Below are 22,765 nucleotides of genomic sequence, written 5' to 3'. Positions count from 1 at the left end.
TTGCAGAGGGGGCAAGCGGAGGAGTAGCGAGGAGAGAGATGAATTAGTCGGGCAGCAGAGATAAGGACAGACTGGAGAGGTGCAAGCGTGTTAGTGGAACGCCCGCCAGGGCCGTGGAGTACTCGCTACCGGGTCCAGTACTTAAAGGGATGTGTCACAGTGGCGGCGACCTGATCCGTGGCCCTGGGCGCCCATGTTAAAGGGAAAGTCTTTAAGGGGTTTGTGAAATAATAAAAGTTCGTGATGCCACCTGTGGTATTCGGTCAGGTGTGACCAACGCTGGGGTGATGTTATGGCAGCAGGAATGGTATGGCTTCCCACAGATGAAGATGGTGATAGGTGATGTAGTAAGAAACAGAGGACACAGGGTTGCAGTCTCTTTACCTCTTTACTTGGTTCAAGGCAGCCACAGTTCAGGGTACCGGATCACAGGTGCTGGTGGTGGTCCAGCTGGCTTGAAAGTGTCTCAGAAATCCCCCTAACCAGGTGGAGTTAGAAGCCTTCCTTCTAGCATTGTGTTGTTGTAGTCCCTTGCTGCCTTAGGCCTCACACAACGTCTTCATGTTCTCTCTCTGTCCCCCTTTAGGTAGGACACTAACCCGTACGACATGTAACTTGAGCCTTTTTACAGGATCTCTATCACGACCCAGGCTCTATCTGTTACTGTGTCCTCAGATGTTAATGGTGGACAGGTAACTTGAAATCTAGCTGTCTGCCGGTTTCTGCCATGGGGCATGAAGTTACCCCCCACAACCTCGGTCTTCTGGCTACCGGTATATGCGCTCAACGTGGAGGAAGTTCTGTCACAACTTCTCTCTCCAGCTCTTCACTTCGCCTTCGCTCCTTCCTCCTTTCAGTCTCTTTACAAGTTGCTCTGTTTTCTCTTTCCTTCCCAGGAGCTGCAGAATCACTCGTCTGCACGGCCCCAGCTTTCCTTCCTCATTCCTCACCCCCTCTCACCAACTGACTAACTCTCCCCAACTGCCTAGCAACTGACTCCTCCTCCCAACCAGAGAGAGCAGCTCCCCTGAAGTCAGGTGTAGAGCTCCCCCTTCTGGCCAGGAGTCAGAACGGTGTTGAATGTGCTGAATACCTGATAAAGGGATCCTTCCATACTTCCAAGCATGACATCACTCTCCCCATGAGGAAAGCAATGCCACTGTAACAACATTTTACCTGGGGTGTTACATTAGCAGGGAGGCCACAGAAAAGGATGTTGCAGTAGTCAAGGCGGGAGATGATGAGGGCATGCACAAGCATTTTAGTAGATTGACAGTTGAAAAAAGGACGGATTCTGGAGATATTTTTGAGCTGGAGGCAACAGGAGGTGGAAAGAGCTTGGATGTGCGGTTTGAAGGACAGGGCAGAGTCAATGGTTAGTCCAAGGCAGCGGACTTCCGGTACGGGGGAAAGCGTAATGTCATTAATTGCGACAGATAGGTCAGGTAAGGAAGATCTATGAGATGGAGGAAAGATGATGAGTTCAGATTTGTCCACATTGAGTTTGAGGAAGTGAGAGGAGAAGAAGGAGGATATGGCTGATAGACACTACGGGATAAAGTTGTCCTGTCTATTATTATGCATTGGATTCTAATATATTACCATATACAAATATATTTGACTAAATGGAGCCCTATGGATAAGTTTCATGATTTTTTTCTGGCATACGCATTAAACGTGATGTAATCAAGGTTCACCCCCAAAAATTCTTTCAGGTGTATGTTCTGATAGTTCTGTTCCATCAGTATAACAGTCATAATTAATAATAAAAGTAGCTTCATGGCAGACTTGCAATCATAGCCTGGTATATAGGTCTGTGTGACACAGCATGGCACCCCTTACTCACTATCAGTCTGGTGAACCAGCTTATGATGGCAATCCTTAGCTTATAAACAAAGGCCTCTGTGACAAAAATAACATCCGCGAGATGGACAAGAGCGGATGCAGCTTAAAACAACAGAAAGATGGTCCCACAGGCGGGGGTCTGTCTGTGTGTCTGGGAGGGATGCAGTGCTCAGTTCTATGAAGCTATGGATAATTACTGTAGCCATTCTTGTGTGATCTAGATGTATTTCACAGGATACAGTCACTGAGTGCTAAATCTGACATACAAGTATATCTATCTATATTATACTGTGTATATACACACAGTGTATATACAGAGACATGTAAACGTTTGGGCACCCCTGGTCAGAATTACTGCTATTGTGAACAGTTAAGCAAGTTGAGGATGAAATGATCTCTAAAAGGCCGCAAGTTAAAGATGCCACATTTCTTTTGTATTTTAAGCAAAACAATATATACTGTATATGTTTCAATATTTTTAATTTTAACCCCTTAACCCTTGGAGATTTTTTTCAGTTTTGCTTTTTCATTTTTCGCCCCCCTCCTTCCCAGACCCATAACTTTTTTATTTTTCCATCAATATGGCCATGTGAGGGCTTAGTTTTTTCAGGACTAGTTGTACTTTAGAACGACACCATTGGTTTTACCACGTCGTGTACTAGAAAATGGGTAAAAAAATTTCCAAGTGCGGTGAAATTGCAAAAAAAGTGCAGTCCCACACTTGTTTTTTGTTTGGCTTTTTTGCTAGGTTCACTAAATACTAAAACTGTCCTGCCATTATGATTTTCCAGGTCATTACGAGTTCATAGACACCAAATATATCTAGGTTCTTTTTCATCTAAGTGGTGAAAAAAATTCCAAACTTTCCTAAAAAAAACTCGCAATTTTCCGATACCCGTAGCGTCTCCGTTTTTCGGGATCTCAGGTCAGGTGAGGGCTTATTGTTTGCGTGCCGAGATGATGTTTTTAGTGATACCATTTTGGTGCAGATACTATATTTTGATAGCCTGTTATTACATTTTAATGCAATGTCGCGGCGACCAAAAAAACGTAATTCTAGAGTTTTTACTTTTTTATCGCTGCACCATTTAGTGATCAAGTTAATCCTTTTTTCATTGATTCTGAACTCAGCGATACCAAATATGTGTTTGATTTTTTTTATTGTTATATTTTGAATGGGGCGAAAGGCGGGTGATTTGAACTTTTATATTATTTTTATTTTTTTCATATTTTTAAAAGCATTATTTTTTACTTTTGGCATGCTTCAATAACCTCCATGGGAGGCTAGAAGCTGCCACAACTTGATCGGCTCTGCTACATAAAGGCAATGCTCAGATCACAACCACAAGGTGACACTCATAGCAATCGGGCATCAACAACCATAGAGGTCTCAAGGAGACCTCTGGTTGTCATGCCGACGCACCGATGACCCCCGATCATGTGACGGGGGTCACCAGTACGTGCATTTCCAGCCGAATGGCCGGAAGCACTTGTTAAATGCCGCTGTAGGCGTGATTGGATCGCGATTCCACCCATGCCTATTGCGGCCACATGTCAGCTGTTCAAAACAGCTGACATGTCCCGCATTTGAGGTGGGCTCTCCGCCGGGGCCCACATCAAAGCGGGGGATACGGCCATCGGCATAATAGTACGTCCGATGACAGTAAGGGGTTAAAAATTACTAAAAGGAAAATGGGCCAATGCAAAAGTTTGGCCACCATTGGAGATTTGTGTGCGCAGATAACTTTGACCAAGGTTTCAGACCATAATTAGCATGGGTTATGGCTTGCTCACCATCATCATTAGGGAAGGCCAAGTGATGCATATTTCCCGACTTTATAAAAACCCAGCCTCCTCTAACCTTGTGCCAAAAAACAGCAGGCTATGGGTTCTTCTAAGCAGATGCCTAGAATCCAAACTTTTGCATTGGCAATTTTCCTTTTTGTAATTTTTAAAATGTAAAAGATGAAAATATATATATAATTTTTTTGCCTAAAATTCAAATGAAATGTGTCTTTAACTTTAGGACTTTGCTTAACTGTTGGCTGCTATATACTACGTGGGCAGTGTTATATACTATGTGGGCAATGTTATATACTGCGTGGGCTGTGTTATATACTATGTGGGCTGTGTTATATACTGCATGGCTGCTATATAAGAAAAAATAGGAGAAACCGGAGCATATTTATATAGAAAAAAATACTTTATTGTAACAAAAGAAGTTTTTAAGAACAACAGTACCATTTAGAGGTGTATAGTTAAATACCATGAATCACACATAAGAGGGCACCCACCCCACTAAAATCCCCTACAAGTAATGATCCAGGAGGGAAGTCCCTTCCATATCATGCAGCCCGGTTAAGCGACCAACCGGTAATCAAGTACCAATCACAAAAAAAAAGGTAAAGTATATAATAAATAGATTTAGGCCAAGTCAGCTTACCAGGGTGCGGAGGGGGGAATAGGAGAGTGGGGTCCCGCCAGAGAGCCAACTCCCGACACGTGTTTCACGGCTGGAGAACGCCGCTTTTTCATGGCTGCTATATACTACGTGGGCAATGTTATATACTAGGTGGGCAGTGTTATATACTATGTGGGCTGTGTTATATACTGTTTGTGCTGTTATATACTGCGTGGCCACTGTTATATACTGCGTGGCCTGTATTAACGCATTGGGTATTCTAGAATATGTTGTGGCCTGTGCTATATACTATGTGGCTGCTATATACATACATACATAAGTAGCGCCCCCACTGCCGCAGGGCCGAGGGGTACCCGGTACCGGGCCTCTGAGTCTCTGTTCTGGGGTTTTCACGGTGGCTAGGCCCGGTCCGTGACCCTGCCGAGGGGCGCACAGGGAATGATGTGACGGATGTAGGTGGTGCGGTGCAGTAAATAACGAGGACACCAGGTTGCAGTCTCTTTACCTCTTTACTGAAGGGTGTAGAGACCTCAGTCCAGAGCGCTGTCCACCGGGCTGTCAGAGACCGGCCGGTCCAAAGGCATATCAGGAGTTCTCTTTACAGGTGGGAATCAGTGTCTACCTTCTAGCGCTGGGTGTTGTAGTCCTTCCCTGCTGAGCTCCCGGGATAGTCCTCACAACTGAATCTGTCTGTCTCTGATGTTCGTTCTCTCCGTCCCCCAGATGATATGGCTAGGACGCACCCGTATGACGGGGTAGGCCTGGAGTTCTTCCAGGACCCTAGAGTCGCCCCTCTCCCACAGCTGCCTCCGATGTCTGCTTAGGTGATTTGTGTGAGACAGCCAACCTATAATTGGCTGCCCTGCCGTGGTTTGCAGTAGTACTTAGAGTCTCTTACTTCCTCGGCGTTCCGGCCACCGACTGTTTGCGCCTCAGAAGGATGTTGCCTCGGTCTAACAGCACGACTCCTTCTGGTCCTATTTCCTCTTTACTGTATTCCCGTTGTTCACTGGTTAGTTCTGCTCTGAGGAGTCTGCCAGGATCCCATCCCTGACAGGTCCTCTCACTAGCTCTTCCCAGCTACTTCTCCCTGTCTTCCTGTCCAACCCCCAGTTTTACCAGAGTGTGAGGAGTGGCCTACTAGATAGGACCACCCCCCCCTGGTGGCCGGAGTGTGAAGTGTAGTGAGGTGTTACCTGGTCAGAGAAACTCCTTTAGTGCAATCAGACGTACCATAGCTCCCCATAGTGGCGGAGCCACAGTACTGCAACGACCAGGACTCTGGGGCGCTGCACTCCCCCCCGGTTAAATCCAGTACTCCCGGACTGGGAAAACAAGAACAACAATACATGTTAACAGGAAACACACAAAATTTTTGAAATAGCATAACAATTAAACATAACAGTGCTTCCCTTTATGGGAGGTGAGAACTCTTGAACGTTGCGAAAGTTAGGTCATGCACAGTTTATGACTCTCAGTTCAGTGGTTGAAACAGTGGGGACCCCGGGTAAACAAAGGGGTCCCCCTTTTTGAAAGTTTTTGAGCAATTCACCGTCCATTACTCTATTGTCCATTTTAAAACCTGTAACAAAAGATATACACACAAACATTCTCAACTAAATAGCAGCCCTTATTAATACCTCCAAGTTTTGTAGCGGAGGGGAGTTTGATTTTGAGTGCTGCGTGTGGACCTTCGCAGCGCAGGGGTTGCTATTGGCCTAACAGGGCCCGCTATGCTTGCTACCGCTGGTGTAGTGCACTGTCTTCTAGCTACACTTCTAGTGAGTCTGGGTAGCACTGGCAGGTTGGGGCTCTCAGAGCTGCTGCTATCAACAGTGGGTACAGCAGATTCACCGATAGCAGAGGGAGGGTTTGCCGGTTCAACGGTTGGCATGGCATCTTCAGGTAAGGCTTGTTGAGGTTGTGGGACCGGATGATCTGGTACTACCATTGTTTCTGGTGGGTCCGGCTGTTGAAACATTAGAACAGGTACCACGATGGCTTGATTTATCTGAGTCCAGGACTGGGGAAAGTCACCAAGGACGGTATGGATCATCTTCTCCTTTTCCACCGGCGGGGAGATTTCTGGGGCCGTGTCCCTCTCTCTCAACTTATCGGGGCAGACCTTAAGGTGATCCCTGGATACCGCTGTCGAGGTCTCCCCTCTGTCCTTGCTGATGAGACAGACCTTCGTGTTGTCGAAGTCGGATGGTATACGGTTCCGCTTCCCATTGGTCATCGAGCTTGTGTAATCTCCTCTTTCGTTTAAGTACTTGCTCACCAGGTGACAGGGGAATCGCAGGAGCGTGTTGGTTGTAGTCCCTTTCTTGTTTCTGCCTAGCCTGGGCGAGACTTCTTTCTACACACTCCTGCACTTCGCGGTACCTTCGCTGCCTTTCTGCATCCCAATCTGCATCCGGCGAGCTATCTTCGGGTACTAGGACCCCCATGTCCAGATCAACGGGTAACCGACTAGATCTTCCTCTCATCAGGTACGCTGGAGTACAGTTGGTGGAATTTACTGGGATGTGATTGTACATATCCACCAAGTCAGGCAACTTTATCGGCCACAGGTTCCGTTCCTCCACAGGCAAGGTCTTCAATAAATCGATTACCACTTGGTTCATCTTCTCGCACATCCCGTTGGTTTGAGGGTGGTACGGTGTGGTTCTGATCTTCTTACACCCGTACAGTTGGCAGAATTCTTGGAACACTTCTGCTTCGAATGCAGGTCCCTGATCGGTCAGTACCTTCTCTGGGTAGCCATGGGGCCTACAAAAGTGCTGCTGGAAGGCCCTGGCGGCAGTCCTGGCCGTTAGATCCTTGACAGGTACAACCACCAAAAACCTGGAGTAGTGGTCCACGATGGTAAGGGCGTAGATATAGCCCGACCGGCTAGGTGTCAGCTTCACATGATCCAGCGCGACCAGTTCGAGCGGCCGTTTGGTGATGATAGGCCGCAGGGGAGCCCGTTGACTGACACGGTCCTTCCTGCGCAGACTACATGGACCACACTCCCGACACCACTTCTCAATGGTTCTCTTCATGCCAATCCAATAGAACCTCCCTCGGAGTAGCCTTTCTAGCTTCCTCCATCCGAAGTGTCCGGCTCCATCATGGTAGGCTCCCAGAACCATGGGCGCATCTCGCCTTGGCACCACTATCTGCCACACCAATTCATGAGTACGTGGGTCGATGCTCCTCCTGCACAACTTGCCATCATGGATAAACAGTTTGCCTCTCCCCTTCCACAGCTGTTGGGTCTCTTGTGGGTCATCTGGGCCAGGGTGCAACCCTGCCTGCGTCAAGAGCTCTTTCACCCGACGGACCGCGGGGTCACCTTCCTGGGTTTCCGCCCACCCGTGATGGGGCAGGGGATTCAGCGTGGCATCCGGTTGGTTCTTGTGCCTGTTCTTCACATGATGAGAGCTCTGAGTGGCTTTGGGGCGATGGAATGCAGGCAGCTCCACCTCTTCAAGTGCCTCCGGGTCTTCTCCCGCTTCTGGCAAATTGGGCATTCGGGACAAGGCATCGGCATTGGCATTCTCGTGTCCTGCCCGGTACTTGATGGTGTAATCGTAGTTGGACAGCCGGGCCATCCATCGCTGTTCCAAAGCCCCGAGTTTGGCAGTATCCAGATGCGTTAGCGGATTGTTGTCCGTGAAGATGGTGAATTTCGCGGAGGCCAGGTAGTGTTTGAACCTCTCTGTCACTGCCCAGACAATGGCAAGGAATTCCAGCTTAAAGGAACTGTAGTTGTCAGGGTTCCTTTCCGTGGGAAGGAGTTTCCTGCTGGCGTAAGCGATCACCCTTTCTTTGCCTTTCTGGACCTGAGACAGCACGGCTCCTAATCCCACATTACTGGCATCTGTGTACAGCACAAACGGTTGGTCGTATTCGGGGTAAGCCAGTACCTCTTCTCCCGTCAGTGCCGACTTCAAACAGGTGAAGGATTCCTCCAGCTCCTTGTTCCAATCAAAGGGGGTGTTCCTCCCCTTGGTCTTCTTTGGTTGGCCCACCAACAGGTTTTGCAAGGGTGCGGCCTTCTTGGTGAAGTCCTTAATGAACCTTCGGTAATAGCCTACCAGCCCGAGGAACTGCCGGACTTCGTGGAGGTCACTGGGCTTTGGCCAGTCCTTGATCACTGTGACCTTGTCGGGGTCTGGGGCCACTCCTTCAGCGCTCACCACATGGCCCAGGTACTGCACTTTAGGTTTCAGCAGATGACACTTGGACGGTTTCACCTTTAAGCCGAAGTTGGACAGGGCTTCAAATACCTCGGCCAGGTGCTTCAGATGGTCTTCGTAGGTCTTAGAGAAGACAATGACATCATCCAAATACAGCAGCACAGTTTCAAAGTTCATGTGTCCTAGGCAGCACTCCATCATCCTCTGGAACGTCCCGGGAGCATTGCACAATCCGAAGGGCATGTAGTTGAACTCGCAGAGACCCATTGGTGTCGTGAAGGCCGTCTTCTCTTTGTCCGCCTCCGCTACAGGAACCTGCCAGTACCGACTGGTGAGATCTAAGGTAGAGAAGTAGTTAGCAGATTTTAAGGCAGCCAGAGACTCCTCTATCCTGGGCAGTGGGTATGCGTCCTTATGTGTAATGCGATTCAACTGCCTGTAATCAACACACATCCTCATGGTACCATCTTTCTTTTTAACAAGGACTAACGGAGCTGCCCAGGGGCTACAGCTGTCTCTCACCACCCCAGCCTCCTTCATTTCCCGCAACATGTCCTTGGCACACTGATAATGAGCTGGGGGTACAGGGCGATATCTCTCTTTTATGGGTCGGTGATCTCCCGTGGGGATATGATGTTGGATCCCTTTCACCTGCCCAAAATCTAAGGGGTGTTTGCTGAATACCTGCTCGTACTCGTGTACCACCCTGTAGGGCCCCTGTTTTTGATGGGATGGGGTAGAGTCAGTGCCCACATGCAATTCCCGACACCAGTCTTTCGAGTGCTCTGCAGAACCTTTGTTCTCCGCCACGTCTGACGGGACCAAGGGTTCAGGTGTCTGTATCACACTATTATTGACAGTGAACAGTTTGGCGAGCGTGGTATACTTGGTGAGGTGAACCTCTTCCTCCCCACAATTGAGGACACGTACGGGCACTCTCCCCTGGCGGACGTCGACCACCCCCCGGGCTGTCAGAACAGTAGGCCTATTGTCTGAATATACGGGTTCTACCAAGGCCTGGTAGTCCTTACCCCTGAGGCCTATGGCTGCCCGACACCATATTAACATCTCACTCCTGGGGGGTATTGCGATGGGGTTTGAATCACTCACAGTGACACGACCAATCTCACCACCAGTCAGCTCTACCTGCTGTCTCTGCATCAGAGCTCTGATTTCCTTCTGCAGGGCACGTTGCTCGCTGTGGCCAGTGGTTTCCGCCACCTGTTGCAACAAAACAATAACTTCTGCAAGACAATTTTCTATAACATTAGTACCAAGAGTCATCATGGGATTACATTCTCGACGACCAATATCAACAATCACAATCCCTTGGGCTTTCAATTCCACCCGCCCCACCTTGATGGTGACCTCCTTATACCCCACTTGTGGCAACGGCTGACCATTACTGGCTATTATGGTGAAATCATCGTCAGGGCCACGAGTAATATCAGCATCCTCCCAATACCGTTTATAAAGCACGTGAGGTATAGTCGTCACCTGAGAACCGGTGTCCAGCAAAGCGTTCAAGGGGATTCCATCAATCACCACAGGGAGAACTGGTCGTCCTCCAATATACTTGCTTCTCCAATGCTGCGGGCCTGACCGTCCTACTCCTGAGGGTTGGCCCTTTGCCCCAGGGGTTGCTCGTTTAAAGGACAGTACCTTGCAAGGTGGCCCACCTGGTGACATCGGCGGCAGATGGGTCGTCCGTCCTGATGGAAGCGATCGCTGTCCCGGCCTCTGGTCGGTGGGGTCCTCTTCTGTTGCGTCCAGGGGACATCTTCTGGTCCGGAGGCTAGCTGGATCTTTTCTTTGGGGGCCTCCTGTAGGGACTGCACCGTCCGGGCTAGGGCAGCAACGCTCTTGGTTAGCTCTTGCATCTGGAGGCGAAGTCCTGCAGGGGAGTCGTCCTCGAAGCTCTGGGTGTCGGCCTCCGCGGCAACTGGGGTATCCGATGCCACCTCCTGGTGGTATGTGAGAGCGGGGCGCCTGGGTGGTATTGCGCGGCTGAGCTGTCGCTCCTGCAATGCCTGGATAGCCTTATCTTTGAATTGCGCAAAAGTCAAGTCTGGATTTTGCATGGCCAGGAAGTGCAATTGGCCCCGCTGGTGACTGCACAGGAGCCCCTCAATGAACCGCTCCTTCAGGAGTTTATCCTCATCCTGCATGCTGCCGGGGTCACTCTGCTTAATGGCCCGCATCGCCTCCTGGAGATTAAGGGCATAGTCCCGTAAGCTATCCTGCGGTCTCTGTTTGCATCCATAGAAAGTCAGTTTAATCTCTGTAGCAGTGCGAGTATCGAAGGTGGCTTTAAGCTTTGCAAAAATCTGCTGTGCAGTTCCCTTATCCTCGGCGGGCCAAGACTTCAATTCTCTCAGAGCCGCCCCAAAGAGTTGGCCGGTTATCATATGAACCTTCTGAGGCTCTGTCAGGGGATAGAACTCGAGCAGGCTGCAGAACCCTTCCTTAAAGTCAGTGAATGTATGCGACTCCCCGGAGTATCGTGGGAGCCAGGCCGCTCCGGGCAGGTACGGCATGGAGAAGGGCATTATGGCTTTTGTGTTAGCGGCAGTGTCCGACTGGCTGCGGGGAACAGTGGGTTCTGCGGCAACCGGTGGTGGTATTAGGGCAGCGACTTCACTCGCTGCGGGGACCGGAGCTGCCCCTGCGTCCGCGGCTGCGGCCGCCACCTCCTCTCCTCCCGAATCGGATATGGCTGTCCCTTCCTCCCACTAACCTGCTGGAGGTCGGAGTTCCTCTTCCGGGATTGGTGCCTTACTGCGCTTTCCGTTCCGCGCTTCCACGCCCCTCTTGTCTTCCTGCACTCTCCTCAGCGCTGTAATGGCGGCGGATTTTGGCGGCAAATAGCGCAGCACAGTCCTTGCAATAAAGTACAGTCCAAGCACAGTAAATCACAGTTCCAAGACACACATGACCTGATTCTTCAGGCTTAAGTAGATCCTGTTCGTGATGCCAAGTTGTAGCGCCCCCACTGCCGCAGGGCCGAGGGGTACCCGGTACCGGGCCTCTGAGTCTCTGCTCTGGGGTTGTCACGGTGGCTAGGCCCGGTCCGTGACCCTGCCGAGGGGCGCACAGGGAATGATGTGACGGATGTAGGTGGTGCGGTGCAGTAAATAACGAGGACACCAGGTTGCAGTCTCTTTACCTCTTTACTGAAGGGTGTAGAGACCTCAGTCCAGAGCGCTGTCCACCGGGCTGTCAGAGACCGGCCGGTCCAAAGGCATATCAGGAGTTCTCTTTACAGGTGGGAATCAGTGTCTACCTTCTAGCGCTGGGTGTTGTAGTCCTTCCCTGCTGAGCTCACAACTGAATCTGTCTGTCTCTGATGTTCATTCTCTCCGTCCCCCAGATGATATGGCTAGGACGCACCCATATGACGGGGTAGGCCTGGAGTTCTTCCGGGACCCTAGAGTCGCCCCTCTCCCACAGCTGCCTCCGATGTCTGCTTAGGTGATTTGTGTGAGACAGCCAACCTATAATTGGCTGCCCTGCCGTGGTTTGCAGTAGTACTTAGAGTCTCTTACTTCCTCGGCGTTCCGGCCACCGACTGTTTGCGCCTCAGAAGGATGTTGCCTCGGTCTAACAGCACGACTCCTTCTGGTCCTATTTCCTCTTTACTGTATTCCCGTTGTTCACTGGTTAGTTCTGCTCTGAGGAGTCTGCCAGGATCCCATCCCTGACAGGTCCTCTCACTAGCTCTTCCCAGCTACTTCTCCCTGTCTTCCTGTCCAACCCCCAGTTTTACCAGAGTGTGAGGAGTGGCCTACTAGATAGGACCACCCCCCCTGGTGGCCGGAGTGTGAAGTGTAGTGAGGTGTTACCTGGTCAGAGAAACTCCTTTAGTGCAATCAGACGTACCATAGCTCCCCATAGTGGCGGAGCTACAGTACTGCAACGACCAGGACTCTGGGGCGCTGCACTTACATATTCTAGAATACCCAATGCGTTAGAATCGGGCCACCATCTAGTATATATATAAAAGCAAAGAAGCACTCCATAAACTTGTAGTGAAAAAATGTGGATATGCAAGTACAAACAAGATGGGAATGTCCAGCCATCATACTGCTCAGGAAGGGTTCTGTGTCCCAGGTTCTGTACCCCAGAGATGAACGTGCTTTGGTCTGATATGTGCATATCAACCCAAGGACAAAAGCAAAGGATCTTCTGAAGATGATGGCGGAAGCTGGTAAGACTGTGTCAAAATCCAGAGTGAAACGAGGACTGTTTCAACATGGGCTGAAAGGCCACTCTGCCAGGAAGAAGCCATTACTCCAAAAGAAACATAAAAAGCCAGATTAATGTTTTCAAATGCACACAGGAACATAGACCTTAATTTTTGAAGACGTCCTGTGGTCTGATGAAACTAAAATTTAACTTTTTGGGCATAATGACCATCGTTATGTTTGGAGAAAAAGGGTGAAGCTTGGAAGCCTAAGAACACCATCCCAACTGTGAAACACAGGGTTGGCAGCATCATGTGGGGTTGTTTTGCTGCAGGACGGACTTGTGTGCTTCACAAAATAGATGGCATCATAAGGAAAGAAAATTATGTGGCAAGACTGAAGCAACATGTCAAGACATCAGCCAGAAAGTTAAAGCTTGGGCGGAAATGGATCTTCCAAATGGACAATGACCAGAGGTATACTGTCAAAATAGTAACAAAGTGGCTTAAGTATAACAAAGTCAATGTTTTGAAGTGGCCATCTCAAAGCCCTGATCTCCATCCTATTGAAAATTTATGGGCAAATCTGAAAAGGCAGGTGCGAGCAAGGCGACCTACAAACCTGGATCACTTACACCAGTTTTGTCAGGAGGAATGGACCCAAATTCCGACCAACTATTGTGAGAAGCTTGTGGAAGGATATCCCAAACGTTTGACCCAAGTCATTCAGTTTAAGGGCAATGGTACCAAATACGAATGAAATGTTTGTAAACTTTTGACTTTGCAGTAAGTAATAAAAATGTCTTAAAACATTCTCTCTCATTATTCTGGCATTTGGCAAATATTAATAATTATGGTAGTCCTAATTGACCTAAAACAGGAAATGTTTATTCTGATTTCATGTCAGATATTGAGAAAAAACACAAATATGTGTCTTTTTATATAATGTATGTAAACTTCTGGTTTCAACTGTATATATATATTTCGTTCTCACTTCTTAACCATTTTGATGTACCAATTAGTGATCTACTGAGAGACAGGTATGTATTGCACAGACAGAGGTCTGCGGCAATCTGAATCCAGGACAGGTTGGTGGGTCTTGTAGTCCCACAAACCTTTTTTTAATGTAAAGGGCTGGATTTAAGGTTTAATCAGAAAGTGATGGGTGGGACCGGTTAACCACATACCTCCCAAGGGGTGTGCTCCTATGAGGTCAGGAAGGTCCTATATGTTTTCCTGGTTGCACCACATGGAAAATGGCCATGTGTGAGACTGGAGCTGGCTGGTGAGTGAGACCTGAGAGCCAAGGGAGCGCTGAGGGTAGGAACTACTGACTGGACTTATATGAATCCAGGCAGGGAAAACCCGAGCATCTGTTAAGCAGGTAACCCAGAGCCTGGCGAACTGTGACCTGACGGGTGACAGGTATGGAACTGTATGAACATAACTGCGACTGAAATGGACTGTGTGTCGTTGCTGTAACATTCAAATGCCCTACTATGGTTTATGATTGCATAATAAACCATGGGCTCACATTTTTGGGCCAAATTTTATGCTAAGCATCTCATGTGTTTTATCATAGATTTCACAAGCCATTATGCTATTCACATTTCATGTATTACACATTTCCTTGCTTTAGTACAATTGAGTGCAGCCATTTATCTATTTGCTATGTAAGTTGTTTTTGGTTATGCACCAGTTCAGACTATTTCTCTGTTCAGTAAGTTTATCATTACTTGCTATGTATAATAAACCAGGCGAGGACTTTTGTAAATGAGAAACGACTACTGTTTGTTTGAATATCGCTGCCAAGGGAGTGTACCCCCAACTCGCTTAGTGATCGCTATATCACATGTGGTGGAGAATGCTAAGGGCACTCTTGTAGTCTTGTTGCTAGGGGCAATGGATGAGGCCTACAAACTTGGTTGCTAGGGGCAACGATACCACTGCAACTGCACATGTGGAAGCAGACATCTGGCTGTGGCTTGGAGGGGACATGAAGATTAAAGCTTCTGGCGGTAACTCGTTGGGGTTATGAAGGTTTCAACACCCTCAACCCTGATTTGCTGTGGCTCAGAGGAGTGTGCCAGGACCCAGAGTGACCGCAGCAGGAGCTGTGTAAAATGTCCAGTGTGGATCAGTGTGCAGTCCCAGGAGCTCCAGTGACAGCCATGGAAGGCGAAGCAGCTATATGTGAAGTGGTTTGCAGTGATGCTCTTGAGGAGTTGTATCACTCAGTGATCCGTGGGCATCCACAGGAGCCGGTGGGATGTAAACATATTATCCCAAAAGGGGGTAGTTGCCAAAAGGGGGTGGAATCCCAAAAGGGGTGGTATCCCAAAAAAGGGTAGTTGCCCAAAAGGGGCGGAGTCCTAAAAGGGGGTGGTATCCTAAAAGGGAGGAAATGCCCACCAAGATGTTGCAGAGTCCCAAAAGGGGCGATATCCCAAAAAGCGGGTGATGGCCCTAAAGGGGATAATGGCACAAAAGGGGGCAGAGTCCTGAAAAGTGGGAGTTGACCAAAAGAGAGTGGAGCATCCCGAAGTAAAAGGGATGGCGCAGACGGACTGTTGCCAGGGACAAGTGTACTATGTGTGCCCAGTCTGCCATATGAACTACCCACCTAGCATGGGGCTACGTGAGTGTGCCCTGCAGATGGATACAGAGGGCAATGGTCAGACTGGTCGATTCTGGGAGGTCGGTGATCCTAATGGGGGCGGCGCCCAATGTATTTGAGATACCCAAAAGGAAAATCGGGGTCACCTGCATCCATGGGGACACTAAAGACTATCCGGTGTCCAGTGGGATCCTTGAGACGGCCAATGTCATTGCCAGCCATGATGTCACGGTAGTCCCGAACTTATCCTATCAGGTGATAGTAGGCCAGGTCTCTGGGCTATTCCCGGATTTGTGGAAGAAGGGAGCACCTCTACAGCAGGAGGAGGTAGGGCTCTATGCTGATGGGGTGGGGTACATTATGGCAGTAACACCTCCAAAAATTGACGGTTCAGACGTAAGGGTGACTGGAGGAAGGTATGCTCTGCCCAACGTACTGACCTGACGTCACCTGAAGTGTACCACGGTATGACTAAGAGTGATGGGGAAGCTAAAAGGAGGGGAGCTGACACCCAGTTAGAGAGCAACTTGAGGGTTCACCATACTGTGGGGTGTGACACAGACTCCGGGGGTGAGGGTGACTCTACGAAACAACGGGAGTACAGTAAGGAAGGGCCAAACATCGCCGAAGGAGCAAGTGCCACAAAGAAATGATTGAACTCACTGTTGTAGATGATGAGCGGTCAGTTGATGATGCTATGGGAGAAGAAATCCTGGGAAGTGTTGGTGGAGCAGGAGTCTGTGATGCCCAGGAAGAGCAGATCAATGGCGGATCCACCTCTAGGGAGGCTTGGAAACAAAGACAGCACCATGGGAGAAAAAGTGGAGAAGGTTAAAGACTCCAAAGACCCTGAGAGTGAAGAGTTGGAGGGAGCAAAAACCTTTGAAGGTGACACTATTGAGACCCAAGAGAGGGCTGAAGGTTTCAGAGCTGAGGCCCATGAGAAGGCTGATGCTGCCATTGCTGAAACCCAGGGGAAGACCGAGGGTGCAGAAGTGGAGGAAGCCACCAAAGGAATGGGGCCTGAAACATATACCTCCTCCAGTGATGGAAGCTCAACCAGTCCAGAGGATGGAAGAAGCAAGCTAAGGAAGGTCAAGGAGATTATGCAAGCCCATTTGAAGCAAGAGAAGCTTTGGAGACAGGCTGCTGGGGTCCAAGTGGGTGAGTTGGAATGAGAGGTGTCCAAACTCAGAGGCCGCCTGGCAAAAAGTCAGGCAATGAATATGGCAGTCCTCAAGAAGATGGAGCGGCGGATGTCTGTTCTGGCCAACCAACTCGAAGAGGTAGAAGTCCGGCGAGAGCAGAGGCTGGAGACTGAGCCTGGCGTTCATCTCGGTGCAGTGGAGAAGGGTGAGACTCCATTGTTCAAGTGCCTTGTAGAGGTTCCGGAAGACCTGAGGGAAGAGTCTGCGAGAGAGTCGGTGCATGACGACTTTAAGTAGGCCATGTGAGCTTGTAGGGTGTACGGGTCCCCAGAAACTAAACAGCTTGTTATTCTGTCCACATCTGAAATCACAGTGGATCGAGTGGCTATCATGAGGGACATGCACTGGAGGTGTGTTCGTATGAAGCGGGTGATCCAGTTGAAGAACGAAGATGCCGCTAGTTGGCTGCAGCTTATGAGGAAAGCTCGGAATCTACTGGAAGATGTTGTTCAGGTGACTAGTACTCTGCTGATAGAAGTCTTCTGGACAAACGGGCTACTCATGCAGGAAATGGTAGATAAGTATGGGGTGACGAGAGTGAGAATTCCCAATAATAACAAAGACAAGATACCCAGGGAAGTGGGTATGGTTCCGTTTTTCATGGTCGTGGCAGGCGAGAGTCTTGGCAATATGCGGATTCTCCTCATGTATAGGGTGGCTCACCTCAAACGTACAGCAGTTAAGGCTGGAAAGAGCGAGGATTGAGAGACAGCATCGCTTCCAAAGATGGAAGCCATCTTTAAAGCATGGTTCCCAAAGAAGTGGAGGTCCTCCCAGTAATAGATGGGCCACAGCAGAAGCTAGAGACAGGTGGTGCAATGGGTCTCGAGGCGATAGAGGATAATGGGCACACTACGTTGAGGGGGAGGGAATTCCCTGTTAAACCAATGCTGAGGGTCTTAGACAAGGGACCTAATAGTATATGGGACAATACCGAGTCAGACCTGACAGTAGATACGGAGGGAAGGGAATCGCACTGCTGTATTGACCGCAGGGGACTGGAGAGGTCTAGCCAAGTCACTACTAGGGATTGTGAGAGGACAGTGATGGATGTTATCTCTCTAAAGAGTCAAGTGATGGTGAGGGATCAAGTTCCAGGAGCCAATGCTTATAGTAGATGGAGTGGGTCCCCTCGATTGGTAGCTCGAGACGATAAGGACATCTTTTCTTGGGGCCCTGGACTGTGGTCATGTGTTCATCCCCACTGGTTTGAACAGAGGGGGAGGGTATGTTATGTACCAATTAGGATCTACTGAGAGACAGGTATGTATTGCACAGACAGAGGTCTGCCGCGACCTGAATCTAGGACAGGTTGCTGGGGTCTTGTAGTACCACAAACCTGAATTTTAGTAAAGGGCTAGATCTAAGGGTTAACCAGAAAGTGATAGGTGGGACTGGTTAACCACATACCTCCCAAGGGATGTGCTCCTATGATATAAGGAAGGTTCTATATGTTTTCCTGGTTACACCACATGGAAGATGGCAATGTGTGAGATTGGAGCTGGTTAGCGCTCCTGAGAGTCCAGGGAGCACTGAGGATCAGAACTATTGACAGGACCTATATGAATCCAGGCTTGGAAAACCCGAGCATCTGTTAAGCAGGTAACCCAGAGCCTGGGGAACTGTGACCTGATGGACATCAGGTATGGAACTGTATGAACGTAACCACAACTGAAATGGACTGTATGTCGGTGCTGTAACGTTCAAATGCCCTACCGTGGTTTATGATTGTATAATAAACCAGGCGCGGACTTTTGTAAATGAGAAACATCTGCTGTTTGTTTGAATATCGCCTCCAAGGGAGTGTACCCCCAACTCGCATAGGCTAGGTTTACATCGCGTTAGTGGCATCCGTTAAACGGATGCGCTAACGCTGATGCCCAAATTCCCTTTTTGGCATTGGCATGCATTAGTAATAGAGGTCTATGCACAGCGAACGCGTCCGTTCGCTGTGCGTTAGACTTAACATACCCGAAAACACGGTAGACCTTGTTCAAGGGTGCATCACAAAGTAACGGATAATGGATGGCAATGGGTGCATTAACAGATCCGTTACATTGCGTTAATGCCGCGTAGTAATGGATTCGTTAAATGGATGCCAATAACGCGATGTGAGCCTACCCTAAGTGAGCGCTACACCACACCATGTTGAGATGAAAATGTATTTCCAGTTTTGCGCTTCCGTTTTTTGCTCTCCTTCTTCCCAGAGCCATAACTTTTTTATTTTTCCATCAAAATGGCCATGTGAAGGCTTGTATTTTGAGGGATGAGTTTCCTTTGGAATGACACCATTAATTTTACCATGTCATGTACTGAAAAATGGGGAAAAAATTCCGAGTGCGGTGAAATTGCAAAAAAAGTGGAATTCCACAATTTCTTTTGTTTGTTTATTACCATGTTCACTAAATGCTTAAACAGACCAGTTATTGTGATTTCCCAGGTCATTATGATTTTATAGATACCAAACATGTATAGGTTCTTTTTTATTTAAGTGGTGAAAAAATCCAAAGTTTGCCATTCTCCGAGACCCAAAGCATCAAAATTTTTCGGGATCTGGGTCTGGGTGAGGGCTTATATTTTGATATCTGAGCTGATGTTTTAATTGTTATCATTTTGGAATAGATACGATACTTTTGTGATGCCCCAGGGTCCTGGTCATCACAGTGACATTGCTTTCCTCATGGAAAGCGATGAAGGATATCTCTTTATCAGGTACCACAAAGCACACAACATGTTCACACTCCAGGCCACAAGGGGGAGCTTTTGATCCTATTCCTAGGTGACTCCCCTATATATATATATATATATATATATATATATATATATATATTGTGGTTTGGAGGGAAAGTTAGACAGATAGTGCCAGACAACAGACTGCAGCAGTCTGAGACAGGAAGAACGTATGAGGAGCCATGCAGCCACAAGAAAGTCCTGCAGCTCCAGGAAAGGGATAATACCGAAAGTAGAACAGATTGTAGCGAGTGTGAAGGAGAGCGAAGCACAGGAGAGTGATATCAGGGGAGACCAGCTGCGAATGGACTGCCTCCCTCTGAGGCGCAGATAACCGGTAACCAGAACACCGAGGTTGTAAGGGACTCTAAGACTTACAGCAGAGACCGGCAGGACAGCTGAACTGCAAGTTACCTATCCACCTCAATACCCAGGAGGCACAGTGATGCGTAGAGCCCGGGGCATGATAGAGTCCCTGTAAAAAGGCTCGAGTCACGTGCCATACGGGTTTGTGTCCTATCCTATATGGGGGACAGAGAAGAATCGTGAGGACCTTATCAGAATCCATAGGCAGTAAGGGACTACAACACCACCGCACTAGAGGAAGGCTTTTAACTCCACCTGGTAAAGGGGAATTCCAGATTCGCTTCCAAGCCGGCCGGACCCTGTGATCATGTGACAGGGGCGACGATGGGCAGAGCTAATATGCACATCCGGTTTGCGCAAGTTAAATGCCGCTGTTAGAGATTTAGAAACAAAGAGAGAGGGGAGCGCACATGAATGGTATCAGCCGGGAAAAGAATGCAGAAAGGTCATAGACCTACTCACCGCAGACAGTTATGCTGGACAAGCATAACAATGTGGAATGGCTCAGAAGGATTCCCAGTCCTGTATCACAGGTGAACGGCAGCTCCCAGACCTCAACACGGAAGGCGCAGGGCAATGATGGACGGTTGAAGTCCGGAGATGTGCCGGCGTGCAGGAGACTCCGAGTAATGCGTCCCACGTGATCAATGACCTGCCGGTCACGTGGTGGAAGGTCCTGGAGCAGTGAAGGGCAATTTGGCTTGTCAGCTGCAGCTCACACCGCGGTCCCTCAAGGAGGGAGCAGCAATGCAAATGAAAAACATAGTGGTCTGGATGGAGCGCTGATGACAGAGGCCACCGGAGCACAGGTTTAGGGGTTTCTTTTATTTTCTTCCTAAGATCCATAAGGACCCAATAAATCCCCCCGGGCGCCCCATAATCTCTGGTATCGGTTCTATAACCAGTAACCTTTCTCACTATTTAGATCTTTTCCTTCAGAAGTATGTTATCGAGTTAAACTCCTATTTAAATTATCGTCCCAGTTAATCAACCATCTCCACTCTTTGCCCGCCCATCCTGATTGTATTCTGATAACTATGGATGTTCAAGCTCTTTATAGCAACATACCTCATGACCATGGTTTGGAAACAATGAAACAATTTCTACTCCATGATGAGGACATGCCCCCCACACAGCAAGAATTTTTGCTTAGTGCCATTAAATTTATTTTAGACAATAATATATTCTCATTTGAGAATGCTACCTACAGACAGTTGAAAGGTTGTGCAATGGGGACGAGATTCGCCCCCAGCTATGCAAACCTGTTTATGGGGGCTTTTGAAGCACTTTTCATTTCCCCTCTTCTTCATCCTAGTGGTAAAATAGCTCTGTATCGCCGATTTATTGATGACTTGTTCTTAGTTTGGACGGGGTCTCTGGATGAAGCATCTGACTTCATTCAGAGGGTAAATTATATTTCTTGGGGTTTATCCTTCTCAGCTTCAATGTCAAATACCAATATACAATTTTTGGATTTGATGATACATGTTGACCCAATGGGTAAATTCCACACTTCTACATTTTTCAAAAAAGTGGACGTAAATAGTTATTTACCTTTTACTAGCGGTCACCTTCCGAGTTGGATCACTAATATCCCCTATGGCCAGTATTGGCGTATTCGAAAAAATTGTACCAATGAGAACGATTTTCAGAAGGAATCCAAGATTTTAAAAAATCATTTTTTAGAGAAGGGCTACCCTAAAAAATTGATCCATGATGCTTTTAATAAAGTTCAACCCCTTTCTCAAAAAGACTGTCTCAGCAAGATTAAAATCGATAAGAGGAAAGAAACCTCTGAAATTAGTAAGTGGAGCTTTATTACAACTTATAATTATTCTCATGCATCCATCCAGGGATTACTCAAGAAATATTAGTTTATTTTAAGGGGGGATACGATTCTTTCAAAATATCTTCCTGCTAAACCTAAATTTATTTTTAGAAGGAATCGTACTCTTCGGAATATGGTTGCCCCCAGTAATCTGATGCTCAATATTCACCCTCCATCAATCACTAATACGCGTAATCCTGGTTGCTTCACATGTAAGGCGCCAAAATGCCTCTGCTGCACTTCTATTGTGCATGGTGCTAAACAATTTAAATCGACTATCACGGGCACTAACTTTAACATCAACTATCATGTCAATTGCCAGTCCTCGTATGTTATTTATCTGATCCAATGTACATGCGGGCTCCAGTACGTGGGACGTACCATCCAGACGATGCACGCACGTCTGAATAAACATAGGCAGAATATCCGCAATGGGTTCCTATTGCATAGTGTACAGTATCTAAGCATTTTTCACTAGTACATCAGAAAGATCCCAGCCAATTGAATCTTATTATTATTGACTACATACCTGAATATGTTCCTGACCGATATAGGAGATTAATTAATAGGGAGAGCTTTTGGATTTTTAAATTGGGCACTCTCTCTCCTGAGGGACTTAATCTTGCAATAGAAAATGTGGCTAAATAATGTGACATTTATCTTATTTTTTATTTTTTTGTCTGTTCTTTTAACTGTTTATGGTTGTTTATTAAGCTATTTTTACACTATACATTTTATATCTACTTTGGTTTTTAATATTTTATAGCATAGTTGCATTTTGTGTACACCATCTTACTGGTTATCTATCACTTTTTGTACCTCCTCCCCTTTTCCTCCTTTCCTCCTCAATTTTCATTGGCCTTTGTCCCCTTAACCCCTTAATGACTGTCAATATGTCTTTTAACTGACCTGATATATAAAGAGAATAGCCTCCCCATACAGGTGACAATCCTGCAGCTCTCGGCTGTACACTATAGCTGACAACTTGCTGTATCAGCCACGATCAGTGTTGGCACCGTCCATATCTGTTTAACCCCTTAGATGCTGCTGTCAATAACGACTACATCATTATAAATGGTTAACAGAGTGTGGGGGCTTCCTCTTTATCCAAATTGGTGCCCTCAGATCATGATTGTGTGGTCCTGAAGTTTGCCATGGCAATTCATGACCAAATAGCGGCCTTAGAATCTGATGGCTGTAGTAATCTGTTCAGAAGTTAGAGGCATTTAGGTGGTAAAAAACACATTTTCATTTCCGTCATACCACTTTGCATTAATTCTTGTAAAGCACCTGAAGGGTTAATAAACTACCTGACAGCAGTTTTCAATATGTCAGGGGGTACTGCTTTTAAAATGATATCACGTTTGGAGGTTTCCCAA

This window comes from Ranitomeya variabilis, chromosome 4, assembly GCF_051348905.1.
Source record: "Ranitomeya variabilis isolate aRanVar5 chromosome 4, aRanVar5.hap1, whole genome shotgun sequence".
NCBI lineage: Eukaryota > Metazoa > Chordata > Amphibia > Anura > Dendrobatidae > Ranitomeya > Ranitomeya variabilis.
Note: the sequence above shows the minus strand (reverse complement) of the source record.